Consider the following 14,836-nt stretch of genomic DNA (forward strand, 5'->3'; position numbering starts at 1 on the left):
TATGTGAATTTTAGATTGTATGTATTCACTTGCAGACTGTCCAAGAACTTTATCAAGTTTTCTTCTGATCCTGCCCACACCATGAAAACATCATCTATATAACGATGCCATGATACAATCTGACCAATATCCGTTGATCTTGATTCATCAGAGAAAAGATCTCGTTCTCACCTCCCAGGTACAGGTTTGCGTAGGAAGGGGCAAATTTGGCCCCCATAGCAACATAGCAACACACTGTACCTGGAGGTAGTGGGAACCTTTAAATACAAAGATATTGTGTGTTAGTATGAAGACTAGCATTTCGATAACAAACTCGTTATATTTCCATGAGTCAAGATCACGTTCATTCAAGAACACCTGTATGACCCCAACACCTCTGCTGTGTGGTATGGAATTATACAGGGCCTCTATAGCAATCGCGACCAGCCAAGATCCCTGAGGTAGTTGTAGTCCATCCAAAGTTTTCAATAACTCAATGGTGTCCTTGACGTAAGAAAAAAGCCCCTTCACGTGGGGTTATACATATTCATCGACCAATTGACTTGCCTTTTCAGTCAATGATCCACAGCCTGAGATTATTGGTAGGCCGGGGAGGCTAAGTAAACTTTTGTGCACCTTAGGTAGCGCATAGAAGGTTGGCGTAGTAAAATTAGTAGTATCAAGGAATTTGAACGTGTTCAGATCTATGATACCCCTATGGTAGGCCTTGGTCAAGATATCTCTGTACTGCTTCATGTAATAATTAACCCCAGGACCCCAGAACTGGTCTATACCAATTGATATTTTGGATGATATCAAAGCACATTTTTTCTGGTATTGTTCTACATCCATTATGACAAGGTTTGTATGTATATATGTGTGGTGGGGGGGGGGGGGTTAGGTGGCTTGGGGGTTTTTTGTTTTTTTTTAGTTCTTTTTATGGGTGGAGGTGCCTTGTTTGCTTTGTGGGCAGTCATGCATGTGCAATGTTGTATTATGTTAATAATTTTTTATAAGTGTAATGTATTAATTTTTGTGTTTTTTTCTCTTTATACATCCAAGGTTGTGCATATTTTGCTGTTTTATACTCTCTATTTGAATACCCTCGTTCTTTTTCTGATGAAGCCGTCAAAGCGAAACATGCTGAAATCTTTGGACGTGGGAATATTCTGTATGTGACTTCAGTTCTCTCATTGTTTAGGGTTAGGAGATGTATGTATACCCAGGACTATGATTGTAACTGCAGTCCTTACTTTTATCTTGTCTTTTCTAAATAAATGATTTATATTTTTATATTACAACTTTATGTCGTTTTGTATATGATGTACCTTTAAAGTCCCATTCCCTCGATTTCTTGTTGGTACTTTTGTATGCTGTGTTTTTTCCTTGGTGCTGACCTCTCCCCTACTTTTGAACTTATTACCCCGGGTGGACAATACACCCATGATACCTCTTTTTGGGGTCAGAGATCAGCAACCAAACATATGCTTTGTAATAATTTTTTGATTATGGTAAATATTATAGAGATTTCTTCAAAATATTGTTTTTGCTAAAGTTTATTATTTTTTTTTGTTTTTCCTTCTTTGGTGGTTGCAGCTTGCAATACTGCCTGTGAAACTGGCTTGGCTCAGTTCTGGTGTGCACATATCTGGATTCTACTTCCCGTTTTTCCATCCTACCTTCTTTGGGGTGAGTGTCTGGAGAAATGACGAATTATTGTGGTCAGGTATGGGAGGGGTTTGTTTCCGAAGTGCAACAGGTCCGCTCTAGAGATCACATCACAGAAGCAGAAGTAGATAGCTATTTGTTGGGTTTGCAGTGTCTAGAGAATTTTTTGAGAAATAAGTGACAAATCAAATTGTACCATGGGGCCTACGCTTTCAAATTTTTACAAATATAAAAAGGTAGAGCCCAATGTGAAAAAAGCTTGGGAAGCTAACTTACAATCATGCTCTTTACAGATGATGCAAATTCTTAGCGATCACTACAAACTAGACATTGGTAAATTGGATAAAGAAATCCTGAAATGGCAGGATGATCACAGTAACTTGGTCCCACATACGTCTTTCCTTGCCAAAGATAAAGCATTGAAGGAACACCTTACAAAATATGCCACTGGATTGATCAAAATGAAGGAAAATAAATTTACAAGGGACAAAAAAAGCGTATGATCAGGATCAGGCGTATAAGTGGAACCAACAGGGGAACTATCCTTGCCGTAGGGGCCCTTACAATCATGCCCCCCCAGCAGGTAACCTGGATTTGGTTGAATCCGACACCTCATCCATGTCCTCTGCATCTTATGTTCCGATCACTACACAATATTACGACTCTAATGGTGCCTCAAGGAAAAGAAAGAAAGACAGTGAAGCAGGTTCACAGGGATGTTCCAGGCCGACACATCCCTATAACAAAGACAAAAGAACACGATCACAACGGTCGCAAAGTCGCACAACCCCCAGCACTCCGGTAACTGGTAGTGTACTTAACCATTCACTTATGACACTGGCCACACCTATAGCGCACATTAATTCAGTCTCGACGCTTGCGGGACCTATGTCCCAACAAGCGCCGGAACAACGCCCACCCACAATGGCTCTCCTCGCGGATTCACGAATAGCACCCATATTTAACACTAACACCATAGATTCAAGGCGCACATCGATCACTGCACCTACCCCCATGCGAGCAACGAATCAGCCTTTAAAATAGACTGTCCCGGTTCCGCTTCTTGTGAGAACCGGGATAAGTTTGATATTACCAATTTGTCATCTTACCAATTGTCAGAAGAGGAGTCTAAGCTGCTACAGCTCGGTCTCACTTTTTGTCTGGATGAGGAAGTGGACAAATTTGAGCTGATGAAAGATTTGCACCTATTTGCCAGACGGCTAATGTTTAAAGTTCTTTATGACAAGGAACCAAACACCGTCCAAGATTCGGGACCAAACAACCTGAACATGGAGGGGGTGACCTTTGAAGATTTAAGAGCCCTACAAGACTTGATGGACCTGTAGGATGAGAGCAATCCTGAGGAGGAGGGTTGGGTTTTTAACCACTAGGAGCCCGGCCACTGTCATATGACGGCGGGACGATGCAGCTCTCGTTCTGAGCGGACGTCATATGACATGATCGCCTTCCCGAACCACTAGGGGGCACGCGCCCGCTGCGTCACTGGCAATGTCCGCCGGGCACCCGCGAATTGCCCAGTAAACACACAGATCCACGTCCTGTCAGAGGAGAGGAGACCGATGGTGTGTCCCTTGTACATAGGGACACCAATCGGTCACCTCCCCCAGTCAGTCCCCTCCCCCCACAGTTCGAATCACCTCCCTAGGACACACATTTAACCCCTCGATCACCCCCTAGTGTTAACCCCTTCCCCGCCAGTCACATTTACACAGTAATCAATGCATTTTTATAGCACGGATCGCTGTATAAATGTGAATGGTCCCAAAAATGTGTCAGAAGTGTCTGATATGTCCGCCTCAAAATCACAGTCACAATAAAAATCGCAGATCGCCGCCATTACTAGTAAAAAAAAAAAAATAATAATAAAAATGCTATAAATCTATCAGCTACTTTGTAGACGCTAAAACTTTTGTGCAAACCAATCAATATACGCTTATTGCAATTTTTTTTACCAAAAATATGTAGAAGAATACATATCGGCCTAAACTGAGGAAAAAATTTGTTTAAAAAAAAAAAAATGGATATTTATTATAGCAAAAAGTAAAAAATATTGTGTTTTTTCAAACTTGTCCCTCTTCTTTTGTTTATAGCGCAATAAATAAAAACCGCAGAGGTGATCAAATACCATCAAAAGAAAGCTCTATTTGTGGGGAAAAAAATGCTAAAAATTTCATTTGGGTGCAGTGTTGCATGACTGCGCAATTGTCATTCAAAATGCGACAGCGCTGAAAGCTGAAAAATGGCTTGGGCAGGAAGGGGGTGCCCTGTATTGAAGTGGTTAACCCATCTGGAACGGGCACCGCCCATTCTTAGGATCAGAGGCTGGTTCCCCCTTCTCCTTTGCTGACTCTTCCCCCAGGTGTAACTTTTGGTACACCAAAGTCATAAAAACCCAAGTCAAGGTCATTTCCAGTACTGCAAGGTAACTCTATATATATATATATATATATATATATATATATATATATATATATATATATATATATATATATATGGGCCTTTGTGATGCAGGTCACTAAAGAAATTGAATCTACCAATTGGCAGAAAGGATCCTCGTCCAATCTGCCCAAAGATCTGAAAAAGGCACTACGGAAATTAAGCTCTAATAGAAATATTGTAGTCAAACCATCTGACAAAGGTGGAAACCTTGTAATAATGGATGTAGAACAATACGAGAAAATGTGCTTTGATATCATCCAAAATATCAATTGGTATAGACCAGTCCCGAGGTCTCATATTAATTATTACATGAAGCAGTACAGAGATATCTTGACCAAGGCCTACCATAGGGGTATCATAGATTTGAACACGTTTAAATTCCTTGATACTACTAACTTTACTACTCCAACCTTCTATGCACTACCTAAGGTGCACAAAAGTTTACTTGCTCCCCGGCTGACCAATAATCTCAGGCTTTGGATCATTTACTTAAAAGGCAAGTCAATTGGTCGATGAATATCTATAACCCCACGTGAAGGGGCTTTTTTCTTAGGTCAAGGACACCATTGAGTTATTGAAAACTTTGGATGGGCTACAACTACCTCAGGGATCTTGGCTGGTCGCGATTGATATAGAGGCCCTGTATAATTCCATACCACACAGCAGAGGTGTTGGGGTCATATGGGTGTTCTTGAATGAAGGTGATCTTGACTCATGGAAATATAACAAGTTTGTTATCGAAATGCTAGACTTCACACCAACACACAATATCTTTGTATTTAAAGGTTCCCACTACCTCCAGGTACAGGGTGTTGCTATGGGGGCCAAATGTGCCCCCTCCTACGCAAACCTGTACCTGGGGGGTGAGAACGAGATCTTTTTTCTGACGAATCAAGATCAACGGATATTGGTCAGATTGTATCATGGCATCGTTATACAGATGATGTTTTCATGGTCTGGTCAGGATCAAAAGAAAACTTGATAAAGTTCTTGGACAGTCTGCAAGTGAATACATGCAATCTAAAATTCACATATACCTTTGACCAATCAAGGATAACTTTTCTGAACGTAGAAATTTTTACCAATGAAAGAAGGATGATATGCTCCACCCAATACAGAAAACCCTCAGCGTGAAACAGCTTGTTACATGCCAGCAGTTTGCACCCGGAAAAATTGATCAAAAGTATTCCTTACAGTCAATTTTTAAGATTAAACGCAACTGTACACAGGATGTGGACTTTCAGAATGAGGCGAACTTGCTGCGTGACCGTCTTTTGGCTTGAGGCTACAGTAGAACATGCCTGAAAAAAGTGTTTAACAGAGTTAAAAACCTCAATAGACATAGGTTATTATACAAGCCTAGGAGGGATAAATCATCTACATCAACACACATTATTACCAAATATAGTCGACAATCCACCAATGTATGAAATATCTATAATAAATTCTGGTATTTACTGGCAGCTGACCAAAGAGTTTCCAAATTTATTAAACCTTATCCAGAAATTACCTACAAAAGATCCCGTTCAATAAGAGATACTCTAGTTACTAGCCATAGGAGCATGGACACAATCAAAGCAAAGTCACCGGGCACTTTTCCATGTGGTAAATGTAGTTTTTGTCCTTTCATCATTGAGGGAAAAGTATTGAGCTTCCCAACAATAACATTTGGACTCCTAAGCATAGGACTGATTGCCAATCAGTTGGCTCTGTATATTTAATGAAATGTTGCTGTGGAGCGTTCTATGTGGGGAAGACGAAGCGCCCACTGTTCTGCAGAATCAGAGATCATGTATCTCTGATTTCTTTTTTTTTTTTTTCTTTCCCTTCTTCCTTTCCACATCAGCGAAAACCACTTGAGGGCAAAATCAGATTAACGTTCATTAACTGCCGCCTTCACCAGTTCACATCATTGTGGTATATGTTTTCCTCTTCTAGTTTTATATTTTTTCTTTGTAAATTTTATTATAAAACACACATACCCAAGACGTACAATTTTACATACAATATTTAAGTTATTAACTAGTAAGCACCCCCGTGACTAAATATGAGTCCCAATTACATTAGTTTTTCCCCCTTTCCCCTCCTCTATTCCCCAACCCTCCCCCAAACCCTATCATCCACCCACCCCCCTCCCGCCCTAGATCCACCAAAAGTCCCCCTCCCCCCTCCTCCCCCAAATAAAAAAAAAAAAAAAAGGTACCCGGAGTGTCTTAAATCCAGCTAGTATTATCCCTGTTCTGTTTCCACCCACCCCGATTCCTCTATGTTCCCAATTTCACATCGATGTAGTTTATCATCTAACTTCCTTCAAGTTTCAAGGGGGAACTCCCAACCAGTCTAGCCATGGGCTCCATATCTTTACGAATTTACCATAGCTACCCCTTCTGATATATGTTGTCTTTTCTATCCACACCAACTTATTCATTACTTCAACCCAGTCTTCCGGAGTTGGGGGTATAGCAGAAAGCCAGGACTGGGCTATCAACTTCCTTGCTTGATAGAGGCACCTCAGCACGGCGATATTAGTACTAGTAGACCCTATATTTTCACTTATCAGGCCAAGAACACATACCCTGGCCTCTGATGCTAGTTTAATTTTCCACCTAGTTTCTATGATCTTTATTATCTCTCTCCAATACCTTGTTAGTTTTGGGCATCTCCATATCATATGAATAAGATCTCCTGTATCCAGGCACCTAGGGCATTTATCATCTAGCCTACTACCAAATTTATGTAATCTTTTTGGGGTATAATAGGCTCTATGTAGTAGAAGAAGGTGCGAGGCCTGCTGCGATGAAGAAACAGACACCAACGGGCAATACTCAAAAATCTTTGTCCACTGGTGATCTGAAATCTCCCCCACATCTATCTCCCACCTTGCCCTAACTCCCATAGACGACTGTGGGGCAAGAAGCTTTTCAACCAGCTGCCCATATATCTTTGCTAACAGACCCTTGGTGCTATTTGTTTTTGCAATGCTTTCAATGAGAGGAGCCTTGCACCACGCAGGCGGGCAATTCCTGAATTGGCTATCCAAGGCATGCCTGACCTGTAGGTAATGGTAGAATGTTTTTTTGGGAATTCCATATTCAGTCCTAAGCTCAATAAAAGATTTTAGCATTTTGTTGTCTCCATATAGTTGAGCTAGCCTACTAATTCCTTTGAGTTCCCAAAACCTGTTTTTTTCCAAGGTCGTCAATTCCTGCAGAAATTTGTTTTGCCATATGGGTGAAAATTCAGTGAACCCTCTGTAGTCCATAATCCGTTTGGTCGACTGCCAAACTTTATTTACTAATCTACTTGTTGGAGGCCCGTCCTGCAGTGACCCGGCCTCCAATGCCTCTATCAGAGACTTATGGGGGCTATTCTGTAGCATAATTTCCCCGCTAGTGTTTTTCCAACCCCGGGACTCGCATCCCCCTATATGCTGCAACTGGGCAGCCAGGAAGTAGTTATATGGTTGGGGCACTGCCAGTCCCCCCTCTCTGGTAGGACGCTGTAATGTCTGCAAGCTGATCCTTGCCTGTCCTTTCCTCCAGATTAGTTCTCTAAACAAGGTGTTTATTTTTAAAAAACATTTCTTCCCAATCCAGACTGGGGAGTTATGGAGTTCGTACAGGAGCTGTGGCAACCATATAGTTTTGATTAGGTTGGTTCTACCTGCCATAGACAGGGGGAGTTTTCCCCAGATGTCGCTTTTTCTTTTTAATTTTCTCTCTGTAAGTATCTCTGATTTCTAAACACAAGATGCAAACGCCTATAAGTCGACACGTGGGGCTGTACCATAACTTTAATCTCAAGTCCATTGGCTTCTTTAGCCTTGGGGGGGACATTGATAACAAGCTTCCCCGGTTAGAAACAAGATGGATATATGCTACAGGCGACCTGGTTTCCGGGCCTCAATGAGGGGATCAGCTACAAGCCTTTTTTGTGACTGGTATCCCTCTTTGATGAGTGTTTGTTTCGGCTGTGGGCTATTGCTCTGTATTGTCGAAATTATTATTTTTGATTTTCGGATTCATCTACTTACTCTCATCCTCCATGTTTTTTCATTTGCCCCTCTGAGTTATTTAGTGTCCATTTATGTGTGTATACTGGTCTGTGTTTGGCTGATTGTTTTCGGGTTGGTGTTGCCAGCTGTATGACCTCCAAATAGGGAAGGAATTGTATAGTAAGTAATATACCTATTTTATTTTATATTTGATATCCAGGACAATCTATTGTTAGTGTGGAATGGAAATTAGACAAGTGTAATGTACATGCCTGACCATATCCATGCTCACTAAGCCCTTCTTCTTGGTTTTTAAGTTGAAGGACAACTGGGTTGCCGGTGTGGGGTGTTTTTTTTTTTTTTCTATTTATTTTTTATTTTTTATCCTCCACATATATCTATTTCCAATTTCATCACAACTGTTTCACCTGTATCCATCCTGGTCCTTGTCTATAGATTCCCGTACGGACGCCCAAGGGTGTGCATTAGGACTAGAAATCTGCCCATATGGGTGGCGTTGTCCCGCTGCAGGCACATCTTGAGGTACCCAGTTTCCCACGGCTTTCCGGCTACACATTGCTTAATTTACATCTTTCTAGACTGCATTTTATTTTTGCCATCTGGCACTGTCTGCACTTCCTGAGTTGGCAGTGTCAGAGTGTTAACCGGATGTTGTCATCATTCTCGGCTCCCGGCCGTCAGTCCGTGGTACGGGGACCTCCCCTTTTGCGTCTGCAGGGCGTCATTATGGCATGACATCACACGCCGTATTTTGGCGCCACGGGGAGGGATATTTAAATCCCATATAGTGCAGATGTGTTTGAACACTCCTGGAAACTCATGTGACACACGGACGGTGGTTTCAGGTATTTATCTGATTTGAAGTAAGATTAGCTGTATCTCTACCTGGGATTCTGATTGACTTTAAATGATGCCTTGTATATATACCCTTTCTTTTTGTTGCACAGATTGATCTCAGCCATCTTTGCCTTTTTGGGAATTTGGCTCTTCTGTTCTCTGCTGCTCTATTACTTCTATGCACTTTTTCAGCGTTGACATTTAGGCTAGACTGGAGCAGTCCTCTATATCAGAGTAAGACACACTGAGGTGAGAAATTTATTTTGAGACTATGAGGATACATTTGAAATTCTTTTTTATTGTACAGTATTTGACAAGTGTTTACATGTTTCTCTAGATTCTTTAGATGGGTGTGTCCGCTTTATGCATAGAGGACATGCCAATGTCTTCCTTGGTCTTCCCGTCTGCATGAGCTCCCAGTATGAATATTATCATATCAATAAAGCAATAGGATTGTGGTGAGTACAGTTCATTCATGAGTTTTTTATGGAATTGTGCTCTCCCTATCCTTAAAATGATGCAATGTTTTTCTGACATACAATATATATTGCAGGTATTGCTGCACTCTCATCTGATAGTTTAAACTACCAAAATACCATCCCTCTGTACAGGAGATCTGACATTTTTGAACTGGTCTTTAGATGCAGGTTTTTGGGGCCTCCGGGGATTCTCCTATTTGTGCTCACTCCAAGACTAATCCTTGAGGTATGGAGTTTGGGCTCTTTTGGGTTGTATATATGTATATATGTGTGGTGGGGGGGTTTGTGTGGCTTGGGGGTTTTTTTGTTCTTTTTTATGGGTGGAGGTGTCTTGTTTGCTGTGTGGGCGGTCATGCATGTGCAATGTTGTATTATGTTAATAATTTTTTGTAAGTGTAATGTATTCATTTTTGTGTTTTTTTTCTCTTTATACATCCAAGGTTGTGCATATTTTGCTGTTTTATACTCTCTATTTGAATACCCTCGTTCTTTTCCTGATGAAGCCGTCACGGTGAAACATGCTGAAATTTTTGGACGTGGGAATATTCTGTATGTGATTTCAGTTCTCTCATTGGTCAGGGTTAGGAGATGTATGTATAACCAGGACTATGATTGTAACTGCAGTCCTTACTTTTATCTTGTCTTTTCTAAATAAATGATTTATATTTTTATATTACAACTTTATGTCATTTTGTATATGATGTACCTTTAAAGTCCCATTCCCTCAATTTCTTTGCTATTCAAAATTAATGAGCCACTTAACACAACACACATCAACACATTAAAAAATGCATGAAAGCACCTGCTTTGCTGTTTGAATAAATATACATAGGTATACCTATACAAAAATGCCATACTGTACATTATACAGTCACACCATCTCATTGAGTAAATACACTTTACTGTGTACATGTTTAGACTGGAACTAAAGTCTGTTACTGGAGCTCAGGGCTTCTACTGCCAAAGAGACCCCTCCAGTACTGTGATGACCACAATATCCCTGGTTGCTGTTGCTGACATCTTTCCTCATGTCTCCTTCCAGGTTTCATGTCTTCGTGCATCTTGATTGGGCAGCAGAAGATCATGTAACTCCTTGCACAAGAATTAATTCATCCTGACACCTGGCAGGTTGTATTATGTTAATAATTTTTTGTAAGTGTAATGTATTAATTGTTGTGTTTTTTTCTCTTTATACATCCAAGGTTGTGCATATTTTGCTGTTTTATACTCTCTATTTGAATACCCTCGTTCTTTCCTGATGAAGCCGTCACAGTGAAACATGCTGAAATCTTTGGACGTGGGAATATTCTGTATGTGGTTTCAGTTCTCTCATTGGTCAGGGTTAGGAGATGTATGTATAACCAGGGCTATGATTGTAACTGCAGTCCTTACTTTTATCTTGTCTTTTCTAAATAAATGCTTTATATTTTTATATTACAACTTTATGTCGTTTTGTATATGATGTACCTTTAAAGTCCCATTCCCTCAATTTCTTTGCTATTCAAAATTAATGAGCCACCTAACACAACACACATCAACACATTAAAAAATGCATGAAAGCACCTGCTTTGCTGTTTGAATAAATATACATAGGTATACCTATACAAAAATGCCATACTGTACATTATACAGTCACACCATCTCATTTTAATAAATACACTTTACTGTGTACATGTTTAGACTGGAACTAAAGTCTGTTACTGGAGCTCAGGGCTTCAGGGCCCTGCCAAAGAGACCCCTCCAGTACTGTGATGACCACAATATCCCTGGTTGCTGTTGCTGACTCTTTCCGCATGTCTCCTTCCAGGTTTCGTGTCATCGTGCATCTTGATTCGGCAGCACAAGATGATGTAACTCCTTGCACAAGAATGAATTCATCCTGACACCTGGCAGATGCCAAGACTGAAGGCTGTGTTGCACATCTCAGATTACATTTAGAAAAACTATTGCTGGCAGGCAGGTAGAACACTCTTTTGCAGAAGAGACATACTAAGTCTCTTCTGCAATAAAAACATACTTGCCAGCAACCATTATAGGAATTTAGTTCCACTTTAAGATTAGAACCTGCACCACCAAAGTTGCACGTATGTATATTTTGTCCAGATGAAATATTTTGTGGCCTATAAACCATTGCATTTGACTTGCAAGTCAATAAGTATACAGTAAATGTTTTGAATAACCAAGCCTCTTAGTTTAAGCTTTTTCTAAGGCTTTATGATTTATTTATGGTGGTTTATTTGTCCATATGAGGGCGTGGAACAAAGGCTGCAACTTAGTATGAATATAACGAAACTATCAAACCAGTGAACCACGTAAAACATATAACAATATTGGCATTAGTACCACATTTAGGATATTATCTCTGTTACCAAAAACAAGGGTAATTTATAACATGTTTAATCTCTCATGATGGTCTCCATGAAGGTGGGATCTTAGCGTTAGAAGATTTATTCCTCCCATTGCCTGCAATTTGGACTCATAAATAGTGAAATTAATTCAAACTGGGAATGTGGGAAAAAGCAGTGTTTAAGGTAAAGGAAATGGATCTATTATTGTTATTAAAGCAGTTGTATACCCATTTTTAAATTTTTTTTACCTACAGGTCAACCTTGTTATACCTGTACAGTTTAGGAGATATTCAGTTTGCATGCAGCCGCTGACGTCAGCGGCGCATGTGCTATGAATGCCGGCTGAGGATCCTTGCAGGGAAGAAGACTCCCGCGCGCATGCATGGGAGTGACGTAATCGCGGCTCCGGCCCCTCACAGCGTCGGAGCCGTGAGCCCGGAAGACATGCTAAGGGCATGATGTCAGCTCCCTCGGTGTGGACCGGGATTAGATACTGATGCCTTGTTCTAAGGTAAGTATTTCATAATGAGCTCATGTAAGGTGCATACTAGCTCATTATGCCTTTGCCTTACAGGTTTTTATTTTTTTTTTTTACAGGTATACAACCACTTTAACTGGTATCAGTGGTAGCTGATTAGTAGTAGCAATAGTAATTGCCAAAGCTCTCCACAAGTTCCTAACACCATAGTTTACTATTTAAAACACATTTGATAAGGTATTTCCCTTCTCAGACGTCTAACAATATATTTGTTTTGAAGCTCAGCAAAATTCAAAATTTACTGGTAACTTTTTATATAGCCCATGATGTAATAAGCCTAGGTGTACCCCAGTTCCAGACAGCCAAATGCTATTGTGATGGGACCTTGCTCCTAAGCAATGATGAAAGATTATTGTTGATTTATCTGATGCCGACACAACTTTATTTCTCTATTTCTAGAGGAAAAAACATCTCCTTTGTTAAGACACTAAAAACTTTCAGAATGTAGGGTTGTCATGGATAGATTTCACTGACTTTGTAAACAGTTAAAATCTTTTCTTTGCTTTGCTAGTAGATAGTTAATTTAAATTATTACTTACTTGAGCAAGTGGCATACTTTTTATTATTGCATATTCACTTTTCCTATTATCAGAACACATTTCAAGAATTGTGTGCTTTGGTTTCTATTAATTTTATTACAGTTGTTGTTTTAAAACCTTGTATATCTTACTACTTTCTGCTCCTAATTCTAAAGTTGCATTACTTTATTTTCCTGTTGTGTTTTGTTCATTGTTTCTGATCCAACATGTCCTACTGTTATCAGTGGCGGCTGGTGCTCCATTTTCTTGGGGTGGGGGGTGGGGGGCAGCAGAAGGATATGACTTTTACCATCGGCATTGACTTCTGGGAACCCTCACGTTAATGTCAGATTTTCACATGTAGACTTCAAAGGGAAAGATATGTTTGATTACATGGTCTCTCAACCAGTAATTTTTTATCAACATAATTGTTACTGGCCCATTCAAAGAAATAGTATGAGTTTATAAATTATGTGTGCATATTTGAGAAGATACAGGCAAACACTAGAAACACTAGATAAAAGATACAGGCAAACACTATTTCTTTGAATGGGCCAGTATCAACATAATTGTTACTGGCCCATTCAAAGAAATAGTATGAGTTTATAAATTATGTGTGCATATTTGAGAAGATACAGGCAAACACCTCGTAGGGAAACTAGAGAAAAGAAGGAGAACAAGGTCAATTTGTTAGCCCACAAAGACATGCTGGGGTTGATTTAATAAAACTGGAGAGTGCAAAATCTGGTGCAGCTGTGTGTGGTAGCCAATCAGCTTGTTTAATTAGGCTTTGACAAAAAGACCTGGAAGTTGATTGGTTTCTATGCAGAGCTGCACCAGATTTTGCACGCTCCGGTTTTAGTAAATCAACCCCACTAAGTTCCATCTTTTATTATCTGTACAAATTAAACAAGGATGCTGATTCATCACTATGTGCAACAAGTCCCCCCCCCCCCCCAATTCCTACTTTCCAGTTTTATTTTTATAAATAGCTTTTATATGAAGATCACCTTCCAACACATACAAAATAAAATCTGTCTTTTGAACCTTTTGCAAGTCAAAAAGAGCAAAAATATATTTTATTTCTTAAGGTTTATTTGGTTAAACTTACAAAATAATATTTCATTACAGTGGAGATCAATATATCTGGCACATATAGTTACATACATACATAACACCCGGGACCTTTTAAAGCCATACACCATTATTAAAGACAACAACTAGCTACTGTATCTTAAATGCTCCATGGGCAGCAGGTATGGGGGGACACTGCACTGGTCATATTCAACAACAAGGTTGTATCACAGCACATATTATAAATACTGGGGAATTGGGAATTATGGTGGAAAAGTACTTTGCTGCAACATAGAAAAGCAAAAGCATAGTTTAATACACTTGATTTGTACCATTCCATGGTGATGTATAGCAGAGTTTACTATAGTTCACTCTTTAGTACATTCATATGATGAGAAGCATTCCATTTCCAGCCAAATGTGGGCACTTATTTCCTATGGTCTAAAGACTTGATGGCCTGAACAGGTGTGATGGTGTTCATGGCTTCAGCAGAAAGCTAATTCACTGTTCTTTCTCTCACTTAATATGTTGATACTGCAGGAGGTAGCTCTTACTTTGAGGGCACTGCTTTGCACATGATGCAGTGTGAACTGTGCTGACCTATTAAGATCAAAATTAAATGTGCTTTCACCAAGTTAAAGCACAAGCATGTAAACAGGGCCTTAATAGGTACTTATAGATTAATGAAAACATTTACTGTGCTGTTAAAACAAATCTATTCTCAAATAAATCAAAGTAGTTAGACCATGGGGAACAAATGTAGGCACCCAGAGGTGCCTGAATTTAACTTTTGAGCTACACAGAACACATCAAGAGGTTGAACTACTAAAACTGGAAAGAGCAAAATCTGATGCATCTGTGCATGGTAGCCAATCAGCTTTTAACTTCAGCTTGTTCAATTAAGCTTTGACAAAAATTAA

The sequence above is a fragment of the Aquarana catesbeiana genome, linkage group LG04 (assembly GCF_042186555.1).
Source record: "Aquarana catesbeiana isolate 2022-GZ linkage group LG04, ASM4218655v1, whole genome shotgun sequence".
Classification (NCBI taxonomy): domain Eukaryota; kingdom Metazoa; phylum Chordata; class Amphibia; order Anura; family Ranidae; genus Aquarana; species Aquarana catesbeiana.